At 39.8% G+C, this 14,281-nt stretch overlaps 1 long non-coding RNA gene across 1 annotated transcript; it reads right to left on the minus strand.

The window, feature by feature from the left end:
* Positions 1 to 1,737: 1,737 nt before the first annotated feature.
* LOC128902701 (uncharacterized) lies at positions 1,738 to 14,237 on the minus strand. The gene is made up of 3 exons (XR_008463865.1): positions 14,040 to 14,237; positions 12,576 to 12,689; positions 1,738 to 2,563 (listed from the first exon to the last, which is right to left on the minus strand). It is a non-coding gene; the product is annotated as an uncharacterized LOC128902701 (long non-coding RNA).
* Positions 14,238 to 14,281: the final 44 nt, after the last annotated feature.

Below are 14,281 nucleotides of genomic sequence, written 5' to 3' on the forward strand. Positions count from 1 at the left end.
TGAGTTATTTAAGCCAACCTATTCAAAATCCTATGAAATCTGGGGGCATATAGAATTTTAAAAATTAATTTACTTTTTCTTTATAAATCGGGTATGTTTGTGTATTTGATATTGATATCAGTATCCCTACCCTCCCCCAGAAAAAGCAGAATAAAGGTTGCATAAGTGCATTTCCTATCCAATCAGGCTGTAGAAATCAGGTCAACCCTACTTACAGCTACATTAGCATTCAGATCAAGCTCAGTTAACTTTCATTCCCACCCAAACATCTTATTACAACAGTCAGTCTAGGCTTTTCACAGCACAACAGATTTTCTCATCCTTTCCACATTTGGCCACTTGAAAGGTGTGCTTTCAGTTCCTCTGACTTGCACTGCAGCAGCCAGAAGCAGTCCTTGTGAGGTCGTGGACCAAGCTTTGCTCAGAAGTTGTGAGTCATCCACATCCAAATCCTGATTCCACCCAAGGAGAGTGTTATTCGCCTCAATGGGGTTGAGCGTACAACAGGTATTGTCTCAAAAAAAAAACAAACCCTGATGGATCAAATGCAGTAATGTTGCATTGGAAACAAATGTGACAAATTTTGCAGTTTCGGGAAAAATTCTTTGAAAGACACAATATGCTCTAGATTACAAAGATAAGTTTTTGAGCACCTCCAACACGAAAAAATATGACTTGATCAAAAGTCAACATATAGACTTCTGCTATTTCAGGACAGAGCATATTTAAATCAATAGCTCATTTTAAATCTACTAAGGTACTGCTTTTGGTAGATCTCCTACTATCAAAAAGTCACATTTTAAGAAATTGTGAATCTACAGAATGACTGAGAAATCCTGAAATGGAAAATATGCCTTAATGTGGACCTTAAGCTTTAGAGCTTAGTAAGACCTTCTCAGTGTACCTGGGAACACCATTTCCACAGGGAAATGAGATTCGGTGACACTTCTGAGTAATTCCTCCACCTTTAAAGAGCCCACAGACAGAAATGTCAGTAGATGGAGCTGCCTTTCCTGTGGCCGGGAGAAGTTTCTCTGCAGAACGAAGTTGCATTTGCAGGCACTCAATCAGCTCTTCCTGGCCCCTGGCAGATGGTCCTCGAACAAAACATGAACATGCAAGAATGCAGCTTTTACATCATGTTACCTAAGTGCACAAGGCAGGACAAGACAGAACACAGAATTGACAGTGTTTGTCAGCCCAAGCTGTTTGTTTCTTCTTTTTTTTCTTTTTTTCCACCCTGGTCGTGAGGAATGGTATAATTTTAAAGTGATATCCTTAGCTCCAGAGCATCTTGTATGCAACAGTAAAGCACCCTATTATTCATGCTTGGACTGAAGGTGGTGCTAATATAAATATGTCTATTTTCATCATCTTCAGTGCTGAGATACATGAAGTACAGCTTTGCAGATGACAATCAGGCTGACAGTTTTTTCTTTCATTATTGTTCTGGTGAAATAAATATGCAGATCATCTATTTATTACTAAAGAGTACTTCAGCTTTGCCTCTCAACTTGAAATTGTACAGCATATATAAGAGAGCTGTGATCAATCCATTGTCCTTATTTTAAAAGGGAGATTCATGAATCTGATTAACTGAAAGAATGCATGTGGTATGAAAAAATCTGAGAATCACTCATATAAGGTGAAGAATAATCACAGCAAGAATTTATGACACGTATCTGAACAGCAGTTTATTTCATGTGAAGAACTTCATGTCTGCTTTATTTCTGAGGCCTTGAATAAGTATATCAAGGGAGCTCCTTTCACTGCCAACTTCAAATTTTACTCTGGCTGAGTGACTACAGCTAAGTATTTTTCAAATGGCAGGCCACACACGGAAACTTTAATATCAAAATGAGTAATTTTGGCTTTCAGTAAAGAGCTGATCCTGCCCTGGGAATCATGGATATCACAGTAAAATCAGCTCCTCTGAGTGTTTACAAGGCACACAGAACATACGTCATCTTCTGATTTTATACATCTCCATATGGCCTTCTCCAGCATCCTAATTTCTAATCTTTTCTCCAATATGCCTAAAAAACTCAGAGAGACTGATTACCACATATATGTCCATCTGATATGCTGTACAAAGTCAGCCCATCAAAATCTTTGAAGATTTTTTATTGTTCCATGGGAAGAGCAAAATGCGAAGTATTTAATTTGTGGCTATGGTGAGCAAAATTATGCACAGGATGGTACTTGATTTCACTATGCTGGTTACATGTGCAGTTCCTTTGGGCACAATTCTTCTGACACCCTTCTCCTTCTATGATTTCTAAAATAACTAAGAAAGTCACTTTTAATGAGGACCTGGCATACACATCCATGTGACAACAGGTGGTGCTTGAAAGCATCTCTGAGCCGTAAGGCACTGCAGTTTTCAATAGACTGTGGAGGTACAGGGTATATATATCAGAGTGCCATTCAGCCATTCATCTGCTTGAGCTTGGGAAATGTAGTAAGCCACCTTCCATTTGTTTCGCTACAATGAACATTAATGTGCGCACTCCACAGAGGACAGGAAACAGGAGGTGTCTGTGCTGGTCACTGCAGGACAAAACTGAAAAACAACAACAGAGAGTGGGAGCTTATAGGTCCTCCACAGGTGCAGCGATGCAGTGCATGACTGCAAGATCTTCAGATATATACCCCCTGTCCCCAAACTCCAGCCTTGTTAAGATCAGAAGGTAGGGACAATAATGAAAACTAGGCAGCTTTGTTATTTTTTCCTGTAGCTACACTCAATGAAAGGAAAACTGATGCTCCTGAGCTACAGTTCCATGTACATTGTCACAGCTACTGAGCACTGGCTTTAGATTGTATTTGCTGTCTCTTTTAATCGTACCACGTTTTGGTTTCTCTTACGAATGCCTCAGAGCCAGGGCACCTGCTTCTTTCAGCCAAGAGTCTCTAGCCAGCACTGGTTTCACCAAACATCAAGAAGATCAGTAGTTATATGGCTGATTGTTCCTTCCAGCCCAGGAGATAAAACTTTATTTTTGTTTTGGTGGATACACCAAGACTTGCACACTTTAGAGGAGTAACTTTTGTTCCACGTTTAACCTTGATCCGACTAGTAGTTACTAGAAGGGTATCAAGAGCCCAAGGTTACTGGTCAAGGCTACTTTTTGAGTCTACACACTTACCACCCACAGTTTGTTTAGCCTGTTATTTAATTTACATGGATGGCCTGTAAGTAATGCATCTTTTCAGTTACAGATGTTGCTTAGCTATTGGTTAAGTGTATTCCTGTGTACTGAGTATCCTGCAGTAATGTTCTTGCAACTATGAATCCAAACATTGGCAGAAATTTAGGCAAAAAACACAGAGCAAGTTTTTCTACATCTCTGTTTCTTCTTCTGACAGGAAGAAGCTGGACCTGGCACCACAGCTCACCAGCTGACATAGGATCTTTGGGGACATGGTCCAATCACCTCTGTTATGCTGTGATAAGACAAAGGCACAGGCCTTATTTAAGCTTCTGTCAAATAGCACCTCTATTTTTCAAGACCAATCTCAAAAGAATAAAATGCGCAGGATGGGATCAGCACTGAGGGAGATTTCAGATAAAGAAATTTTGACTTAACAATTACAAAAACATTTGTTGCAAAGACTAATGTTGTATAAAATAACATTTTCATTCCCATTCAGATTTGTTATTTTTATTTTAACAATTGGAAAAGCAGATGGGGAAATGTGTGGAGCTCTTTATTCATTATTGTTTGATAGCCAAGTCTCCTTTGTAGAACTGCCGCCTTGCCAAAAGCCAATTTTAAGTGTGTAAATGAAATGCTTCAGTTTTGTAATGATAAATATCTGAAACAAGGATGATATTCCTTGATACCGTTATTGACTTGCCTTCCATTTGTGAGAATGATAGAAATGTAAGATCAAAATGAGTATACCATCATACTGGAAAATTTCAGTGAAATTTTATGTTGAGATCACATATTTTTGAGCAGCAAGGATAGGCAGAAGGCAATAGTCCCATGAGGTTTCCATTTTAGTTGGCTAGGTTAACTGCATTAATACAGAAGCCTTATTTCTTAATTTATTGTTATCTGTTTACATCCCACTTTATTACAAACACTCTACTGGTAATACTACTTCTTAGGTAAAGTGAACAGAGTTTCAAGCTTTACTGAATGCTCTCCATTGGGGTTTCTTACCTTTTCTTTAACATTGTCATGAGTGGAGGCCATGACATAAAATGGAGGAAAAAAAAAGAGATATGGCAGATAGGAAAAATGATGTTTACTCTTAATGAAAAATCCTTTAGCTTGAAGTCCTAGAAAGCACTGTGTATTCCAACCTTAGCTGTACTTTCCTTTTTTTTTTCTTTTTACCCCCAATTCATTCATTAACTCATGTCAGGAGTTTACTTTGATCTAATTTACTTAGATCAGTAAATACTGAAAGTATTTACTTTCAGTTTCTAAATCTTAATATCACATGCAAAAGATAGATAAAAATTAGCTTTTCCTCCCCTTGGTGTGAGCATGATCCATGACAGGTTTGAATGATTTCAGTTGGTATGTGTGATGATACAATAATTTTCATGAAGGCCTAAGCAGATTTCATCTAACCCTGTTGCGTAGTTAAGGAATAATTTGCACAAATGACAAAGCTGCTGGTTAATTTCTCAGAACGGTTTTAGACTGTACGTTGGTACATATACATCCACAAAAATGCTAAGGAAATTCTCTGAAGTCCTATTATTATCTCCGAATATGTTCTAAGATGGCTTCTTTATTTACTGCACAGTACCTTTGGTAACTTAACAATTAGAAAAGTGTAAAATGTTTCGATATCCTCATTACCACTTTTCAAAGAGGTGAGAATAAAGTATGATAAACAGAAATGACAGAACAGATTTTATCTAAACAGCCAGATTCCAATTAGAGTCAGATTTAACTATTCCTTGTTCCATAGGCTATACTTTAGAAATTATACCTGTCTCAGTATCCTAAATGCACAAGCGACTATCACTTTACCTTTAGGTCCTTCATAACAAAGCTCAGAAGTATTATAATGTTTTACATATGAACCTAATCCACATGAATTTTCTTGGGTTTTAAATATCAATTGTATAAATACCTGCTGAGGATTTTTGCACTTTGTAATACTATCTTCTTTCAGACACGTCTGTGTCTAGTGTGGGTTACTGTAACAAGTGACACTTTCCCATAATGAGTCTTGTTTGGGGATGGTTGCATGAAGCAGCAATAACAGCTCTAATGGTGTGCTGTGCTGTGAACACTTTTGATAACTATGATACTAGACATTTAGAGTAGAGTTGAAGATTACTAGGAATACTTCAAGGATAATTCTAGAATCAATTACAGACGCCCAGCAATGAAAGGAGTTGTATTAGGTATACTTAATGACTGAGACTAAAATACAACCTAATTTGGCTTTTTTGCATGGGAGGGATGGATCTTGCTCTGTTACAAATAAAACAGAAATCCCAAGAGAAGATGAAGGTACTATCTGGCCAAACAAGAAGGTCAGTAAAGGTTAAAGGAGATATTTCTTCACTTAAATTGGTGAAGCTCCCAGTGACTGTAAAAGGGGAAACATAACCCCTATTTTTAAAAAGGGAAAAAAGGAAAAAAGGAAGACCCAGGGAACTACAGGCCAGTCAGTCTCACCTCTCACCTCTGTGCCCAGCAAGATCATGGAGCAGATCCTCCTGGAATCTCTGCTAAGGTACATGGAAAATAAGGAGGTGACCGGTGACAGCCAACGTGGCTTCGCCAAGGGCAATTCATGCCTGACAAATTTGGTGGCCTTCTACAACAGGGTTACACCATTGGTGGATAAGGGAAGAGCGACTGACTTCTACTTGGACTTGTACAAAGCATTTTATGCTGTCCCATATTACATGCTTGTCTCTAAAATGGAGAGACATGGATTTGATGGGTGGACCACTTGGGGGACAAGGAATTGGTTGGATTGTCACAGTCAGAGAGTAGCTGTAAATATTTTGATGTCCAAGTGGCAACCAGTGATGAGTGGGGTCCCTCAGGGGTCTGTATTGGGAACAGTATTATTTAACATCTTTGCCAGGGACATGGACAGTGGGATTGAGTGCACACTCAGCAAACTTGCAGCTGACACCAAGCTGAGTGGTGTGGTTGATACTCCAGAGGGAAGGGATGCCATCCAGAGGCACCTTGACAGGCTAGAGAGGTGGGACCATGAAAACCTCATGAAGTTCAACAAAACCAAATGTAAGGTCCTGCACCTGCATCTAGGCTGGGGCAATCCCAAACGTGGATACGGGCTGGGCAGAGAATGGATTGAGAGCAGCTCTGAGCAGGAGAATTTAAGGGTATTGGTGGATGAAAAACCGGACATGAACCAGCAATGTGTGCTCACAGCCCAAAAAGCCAACCATGTCCTGGGATGCATCAAAAGAAGCGTGGCCAGCAGGTTGAGGGAAGTGATTTTGCCCCTCTACTCAGCTTCTGTGACACCACACCTAGAATACTGTGTTCAGCTCTGGGGCCTCCAGCATAAGAAAGACATGGACCTGCTCAAGTGGGTCCAGAGAAGGGTCATGAAGATGATCAAATGGCTGGAGCACCTCTCCTATGCAGACAGGCTGAGAGACTTGGGGTTGTTCAGTTTGGCGAAAAGAAGGCTCCAGGAACATGTTGTAGCAGCTTTGCAGTACTTAAGGGGGGCCTTCAAGAAAGCTGGAGAGGAACTCTTTGTCAGGGAGTGTAGTGATAGGATGAGGGATAATAATTTTAAACTGAGACCCCACCTGGAGTACTGTTGGGGTCCTCAGCACAAGAAAGACATAGACCTGTTGGACAGGGTCCAGAGGAGGGCCACGAAGATGATCAGAGGACTGGAGCACCTCTCCTAGGAAGACAGACTGAGAGAGTTGTGATTGTTCAGCCTAGAGAAAGGAAAGCTCCAGGGAGACCTTGTAGCAGCTTTCCAGTATCTGAAGGGGACCTACAAGAAAGCCAGAGAGGGACTTTTAACAAGGGCATGTAGCGATAGGATAGGGGAAAAGGTTTTAAAATGAAAGAATGTAGATTTATATTAGACGTTAGGAAGAAATTCTTTATTATGAGGGTAGTGAGACACTGGAACAGGTTGCCTAGTGAAGTTGTGGATGCCCCAACCTTGGAACTGTTCAAGGCCAGGCTGGATGGGGCTTTGAGCAGCCTGGTCTAGTGGGAGATGTCCCTGCCCATGGCAGCGGGGTTGGGACTAGATGATCTCTAAAGTCCCTTCCAACCTAAACTATTCCATGACTCTATGATTTTGTAAGTGTGAAAAGAAAATCAATTATTTTTTGGATCAGTCCTGACTAAACATATGTCTAATTTTCATTAAAAAAAAGACTCAATTATACAACTGGAAAGATTTGCAGGCTTAGTTCTGCAGCTGTGATTTGATTTGATTTTATTATATTTCAGTTCTTACTTTAAACACAACAATCATTCTACTGGGTTTAGTTGAACTATTTTTGTTCTTTAAAATATGCATGAATGAGTTTTTGCGGGATTAATGACAGTTTTGCCACGAAGCTCTCCTGCCATGTAAGCTCACCAGGTGTGATGCCAGCTAGCTCACAGGTCTCCATATAAGACTGCAGAGGTCAGGCTCTCTGGTGACAGCTAGAGCTTAATTCAACTAGATTGCCACTCTCCATTTTAATATCAAATTGCAGCCTTTACTCTCAAATACTGAACTGACAATAATTTTAATACTGTGAAAGAAATGAAATCATGTCTCTACTAATTATTTCATTATTAATTTCACATCTGTGGCCAAACAGTTTCCTAGCACAATAAATTCAATATGAACTATAACACAGAAGTAATTGGAAAGGATCAGAGTCGGGCTGCGAGGACTAGCCAAGAGCACCGAGGCTCAAGGCCTCCTGTTTCACAGCCCCCATGAGAAACAGCGGGAGCCCCTTGCAGGAGGGGTTTTGGCTGCCCCTTGGAAGCTTCTCAGCTCTTTCTGTGTACTCAAGGCCAGCGTGGACAGATCACGAAGGCTGTAAATTATAGCTTCATCTGCCCCCTCATCCTTGTTCTCCCAGGCCTCAGCCGGAGTCCCTTGCTACACAAAATGGAAAGACCTGTGAGAAACCTCATCGTTCACTTAACTCTGACACGCTGAGTTTTGCTGGTTGTACTAAGGTGTCTTCTACCTTTCTCCACCCTTCTTCACTCCTTCAGATATTTTGTGTCACTATCTCCTCTATTGCAACAGAAGGAGAAATATAAACATGCATAATTTAAAATTTAAGGGAAACAAATATCAACTTAAATTCATGAATCAGAAAGGTAATAAAATGACAGTATTCCCACTGTTACCTGATTTTGCTTTGTCTGCCTTTCCTCCCATCTTTTAGTCATGATTAGGCTTTTTTAGATCTTTGTGCCAAAGGGACTCTTTTAAGTCCTATGAAAGAACTATGGTTGAATCTTACTGCAATAGCAGTAATAATCACTTTAGCAGGTTTTGTTCCATGACTCCAAATATTCATTTTTGGGTAGCTAATGGCATTTAAACTAGTTATGAGTGAACAGCGGGCTCCAAAGCAGCCTATCAGGCCTCGAGTCAGGCTCAGCTGATAAGCCATTCCTTTTACACGTTACAGCTGGCAACAGATGACACAAATCAAGTGCTATGGCAACCACTTAATCCTTACTGAGCCCTAGTACGGCTTCCTCCAACTCAAATTTATATAGTGTTTTAGTATGTAGAAAACTCTTTGTAATTTTTTTCTGTTGTGAACTACTTTAACTATTTCAGTGCTGCCCTTAGGCCTACATGAATGTCCTCATTTGTCTCATCCCTCAGACAATTTACATCATCCTCTTTGAAGAGAAATGGCTAAATGCTTCTTAGTTCCACCTTGGCTTGAATTTAAACTTTGTTTATTATTATTATTATAATGCACAAGCTTTGCACCTGGACAGGCTCCACCTTTTTGCAGGGCATCCTAGCTCTTTACCTCCATTTGTTCATTTATTTATTTTAACACTGAGGACAAAGCTTGGGGTGTGGATTTTGGGATGTAACAGGAAATGCTCAGCAGTCTCGTTTTTTCCGCCAGAATGTCCATGCATTTAGATTACTCTCTGCAGCGTTGAAGTCAACTGGAGGGATACTTTTTCTAGACATTAGTTTAAAACAGGTGCTTGTTTTCTAATTAAGTCATGTAAGCTAGTGCAGTTCAACTGGAAATTCAGACTGCAAAAAAGCATGCAGGTTATACATGAATTGAACTAAAAATTATCCCAAGTCCAGTCACTGCATTACATCAGCAGCCTTTGAGCTTTAATGTCTTGATATTGCTTTGCTAGCTTAAAAGCAAAGCATTGCTTGCCCTGAGCCAGAGAATTTTCATACACACACTTACGCGTGCTAAATTAGTGCAGAGTTGAATTTGCAGTAAACAGTCATTCTTAGCAGTTAAGTTGATCCTAAGATGCTTGCTACAGGTTTTTGTTTTTAATGAAACGAGGACTGTAATTACCGGTGCTGGCTGTCATTCTGCGCATGGGGGAGGATAGGGGGTATGAGCAGGTCACTGTGAAATGCTGTTAAGAGATAGGCAGTGTGAGGGGCAAAAGAGGTGTTGGAAAATGTACACTGGGAGCCTAAAGTGAGAAGAGGAGCTGAGTAAATGAGATACAGGAGCACAAAGAAGAAAAGACTGCAAAGTTATCAGAGGCAAGACCAAGTAAAATGCTGCAAGAGACTAATCATGTTTAGGAGGATGGAAAGGCAGCTCCTTTGTCTTGAAAAGACTGGGGATTAAAAGAGTTGTCCTTCAGCAACAAAATGAAATATCTCACATGTATTTAAGACTGTGTTCTGACCTTCAAAATTTATTTCATTTCAGGGAGCAAGGGGCTCAGGAAGAATATTTGCAAAGGTAAACTGAAGCTGCACAAGCATAGTCTCTTCAAAAATCCTGAAGATTTCAAACCCAGTCTTTTTCAGGGGTGCTGACTAGTTATTTTCACTTGGCTAGGTTGGAAATATTATTTTTTTAAATCAGCACCCATGAATGCCATTATAGGGACAAGTACTGTGTAAGAGATCTTAAAAAGCATTTTCTTATCATTGGTTTCTTTCATTTCACTTTTTCTCTGCAGTTTGTGACATGCTGTTACTCCTGTGAAAGTGGAAATATTACTACTAAATTAATGTTCTGCTATAGCAAACACCTTCTGGCTGGTTAACCTGTTAAGAAAAACATGATGATATCCTGTCATGCTGCTAAATATTTCTTCCTACATTAGCTTTCCAAAGGTAAAAATAGATAAAATTTTTCTAGCGGCATCAGGACTAATGAACTTCAGTTTCCTACGTAGTTTTGCTGAAAGTCTCTTAAACACTCTGCCACTAGTTATTTTCACCTCACAAGTGTGGCATATAATTTTTTTACTCTAACTCCTGTGATTAGGGGCAAACAGGGGGCTGGCCGGCTGCACAACTGACCTGCCAGGCAGCTGGTGCCTCATGGCGGGGGGTGCCCACACAGCTCACAGGAAGATTTAGTTGCCACAGGAGGGATTCACTGTCCCTCCTGAAGGCCAAAACCTGCGCAGCTCTCAGCCTACGCACATTTCACAGTGTTGTGCACTTAAGCCTTTCATCCTGGTAAAGCAACAACATGGACCAGCAGAGCCTTGAGGCCCTTGACTGATTCACACTGCTCACTGTTACTCGTTGGGTATTTGAGAGCAAAATCCCGGGAAGGGGAGGAAAAGCAGCATGAAGATCCCAGTTACTGCAAATCAGAATGTAGAGGCCTGTTGGAGGAGGGAGAAAATATGTCCTAAACAAAGCCTAAAAGCAGACAACAAGAAATAAATTGTCTCATCAGCAGCAGTTCTAATGCTTTTTAATGGTGAGGATCGTGGCAGACAATTTTGTAGCAGGTGTAACTTCAAGGCCAGTAAAAGAAGAAAATAAAATATCAAAATTTGTTGCATGTAACAAGTTTTTTATATGCTGTAGCTTGTTATCCATTGCCCCTTTTGGTACATGGTATTTTTTTGTTGTGTATTACCCTTAGTTGCAGGATGCCAATGTTGCATGTTTCTGTTGATGTCAACAGCAAAGACATTATGGTGATTATAAATGATGGGGTGTAGGGGTGTCCCTCTATCCCTAACCCCACCTTTTCTATGTCAATATTTGGCACAATAGATGAGCTAGTGAGGCAGATGTAAGTTTAAAATTAGATTCTGGCATTTGTGGAATTCTAAGCATAACTTCACAAATTTAATATTCTTTCAGCCTGGTTTTTGGAGGGAATGTCAAAAGAATAAGTATTAGAGATAATTCAGTTGTCATGTATATTCATAGACGATTAGGCTTTCTTTGACTTTTAGAATACTCACATATGATTATATGTACTTCTCTGTTTGTCTGCAAACTGAAAGAGCCAGGAGGATGCTTTCAGAAAAATTTAGTTCACATGTTTATGTACTTTCTCAGTAGCTGAGGGAAATAATAATGAGATTCTAGAGCAAAACTTTTGTAAATATATATATTAATTCTGTTATGTACTTTTTAATAAGGCATCACTTTTTCAATACTAGAATGTTTTCTTTTTACAAGTTCCCACACAATAATGGTTCCTTTATAATTACTTTGCATTTTTTCCCTTCTCACTCTCTTTTTGTTTTTGGAAAGGAGGGTGGGGAGGGGATAAATTCCTTGGAGATCTCAGGATTATTTATCTTCAACCAGCTCCAGTGAAAAATAAATTTTTCCACATTTCCTTTTTTTTTAATTTTAATATATGATGCAAAATCAATGTTATTCTATTGGGTTCTTCCCTCAATATATATTACATTTTCCTTGTCTGGGTTCAAATACATTTAATCAAAAAGTAAAAAGTAATTTCTCTGGTATTGGCCATTTTGATTAAGTCTCTAGGCTTCATTCTTAGGAAATCTATGAAGTTATTAGTTTACTTAGCACCATAGTTAATTTCAAAGTATGATCTTCTCACTGTACACCAAATCAAATTCCAGTTTATACTAATAATTAAAGTACAACCCTATCTAAAAAGTGACTACATAATATGGCACCTTTTTTATTAGACAAGGGTTCAGTGTGTACAGACAAGACACAGATGTGGCATGAACCCTGGAGATCCGATAAGAGGTATAAGAGACGGGGAAAAAACTAATTGAGAGAGGAGGGAAAGCTAGCCTTCGTAGGTGCATGTAAGCACCATAGGATTTCCCATCTTTTTACTGAGAGAAGAGCCCAGTAACTGTTGCCCCAAAAGAGTAAAGGATTAAAGGGAGAGCTTGAGGTTTTGCAGTGTTTGCTTGTTTTTTATGCTTCAAGTGGAAGCAAATGGCTTGGGGCCAGCTCCGGGTGCATTTAGCCATTGCAGAAGGTAGTGTGCCAGGCATTTACTTTCTCCAGTGCTCCTTGGCTTTCTCTCCTTACTGGCATGTATTTATGTCTTCTTAGGAAACATTTTGACAATGGCAACTAAAGCATGAGTGACTAGCATTGAAGAGCTATCAGAAATAATTAAAAGCAGAAGAGGAAAATACCTGTGTGATATCGCAGGCTGAGCAGCTGCATTGTGGATGGTAGCATGCTGCTACTGGGGAAGGCACCATTCTCTTAGCCCCCTCCAAGGCCTCAGTGAGTCTGCCTGGCAGTGCCTGAGAATAAAAAAAAGTGCACTGAAATTTTGAATGCATAATGCTGCAAGTAGCCTGAATGTCCTTTTTCTGTAAGGTATGTTTGTGTGAGTAAATCTCTACAGATGGTGACTGCAACTTGGCGCACAAGTCCTTTTCTAATCAGTAGTTGTTGGAGTAGCAAAGGGAGAACAGGGAAGCCAGCTCAGCACTTTCAGGAAGCCTCTCCAGGGGACTCTAATATTGTCTCAAAGTCATTCCAAGATCTGAGAGTGGATTTTCAAATATGAGAAAATTGGAGGCCTTAGATCAGTCCAAAGCAAACTAAGCACAAAACTGCCAAACTTTCTGCACCTGGCTTCCATAGCATGTGAAGCCTTAATAACGGAAAACTACCCTTAAGGACACAGGTGTTTTCTGCCAGCCCTGACTCTACCGTTTCTAAAACATTGAAAAAAATTTTTTTCCCCTGAAAAGTCATGTTGTAACTTCTCTGTGCAGGTTAAGAAGGAAATAATGCATGTCACTTTCTGGTATTTTAAAATACCTATATGTATACCTATTTGTATGCAACTAGCAAGTATCAATACTATACAGGCATTAAGGAAATGGTAGTGCTAAACACCAGCTAGTGCCGAAAATGCAGAGAGGATGTAAGGAAGCCTTTTGAGTTATCATAGTTGCAGTTTTCCAAAGGTGTCAGTTTGATGCAACAAGGTACTGGGAACATATATGAGATGTAATCAACACCTATTTTACATCTGGACAAAAAAATACTGCCACAGTATCCAGGCTTAGCACCATCAAATGACAGAGTAGGGAACAAATCAAAATAAGTAGATTGCTAATGGCTCTTTTAGCCTCCAAAAATGGATGTACACATTCTATTGTGTCTATGTCCGGGAGAAACTGGGGGAAACTCAGTCCTGACCCTTCGCATTTGGCAAGGCTACCAGCCATGAGGTTAGCTGCTGCTTTTGGTAGGCATTGCAACATTTATGTTCCTGTGTGGATCCAGCTGAAAATGTCTTTCCTTACACCACGACTCCCTTTCCATTGCCTGGACAAGAACAACCCACAGTTTCAGCCAAATTCCTTCCCTTCTGTCCACAGTGAGACTATGAATGTATTCACTTGTAGAAGTTGAGGACTTTTGGACTGCATGCTAAAACTGCTTCTTGCCTCTCTGCAGCCACTGAACTCAACTTGCAGGTTGTACTCTGTGAATGGGCATAGAGATAAAAACAGTGCCTGATCCTTGATATCATGAAGCTCAGAAAGAAGCTTTGTGATAAAATTTCTGCTTTTAAGTAGTGCCTTATAAACTTGTGTAACAATTACCCAGTTACAGATGAAGTTAAATATTCTTACCAAGGTGCAGAATAAGAAGATCGAAATGTCTTTATCTTCTGTTGGCTCACTGTGTGATCCTGGAAAAATCTTTACACTTCCTCATGCTGCTGTTCTCCCGTCTTTAAAAACTGTATTTGTTCTCCTTTGGATGATAACTTAGTATTTGAATAGACAGTGAAGTTGGCAGTGAGCAACTTGCACGATCTAGATCTTACTGGTCCCCCTACATCTTGCCAAAAATAAAAGATAAAACATGCTAC

Source organism: Rissa tridactyla, chromosome Z (genome assembly GCF_028500815.1).
Source record: "Rissa tridactyla isolate bRisTri1 chromosome Z, bRisTri1.patW.cur.20221130, whole genome shotgun sequence".
Classification (NCBI taxonomy): domain Eukaryota; kingdom Metazoa; phylum Chordata; class Aves; order Charadriiformes; family Laridae; genus Rissa; species Rissa tridactyla.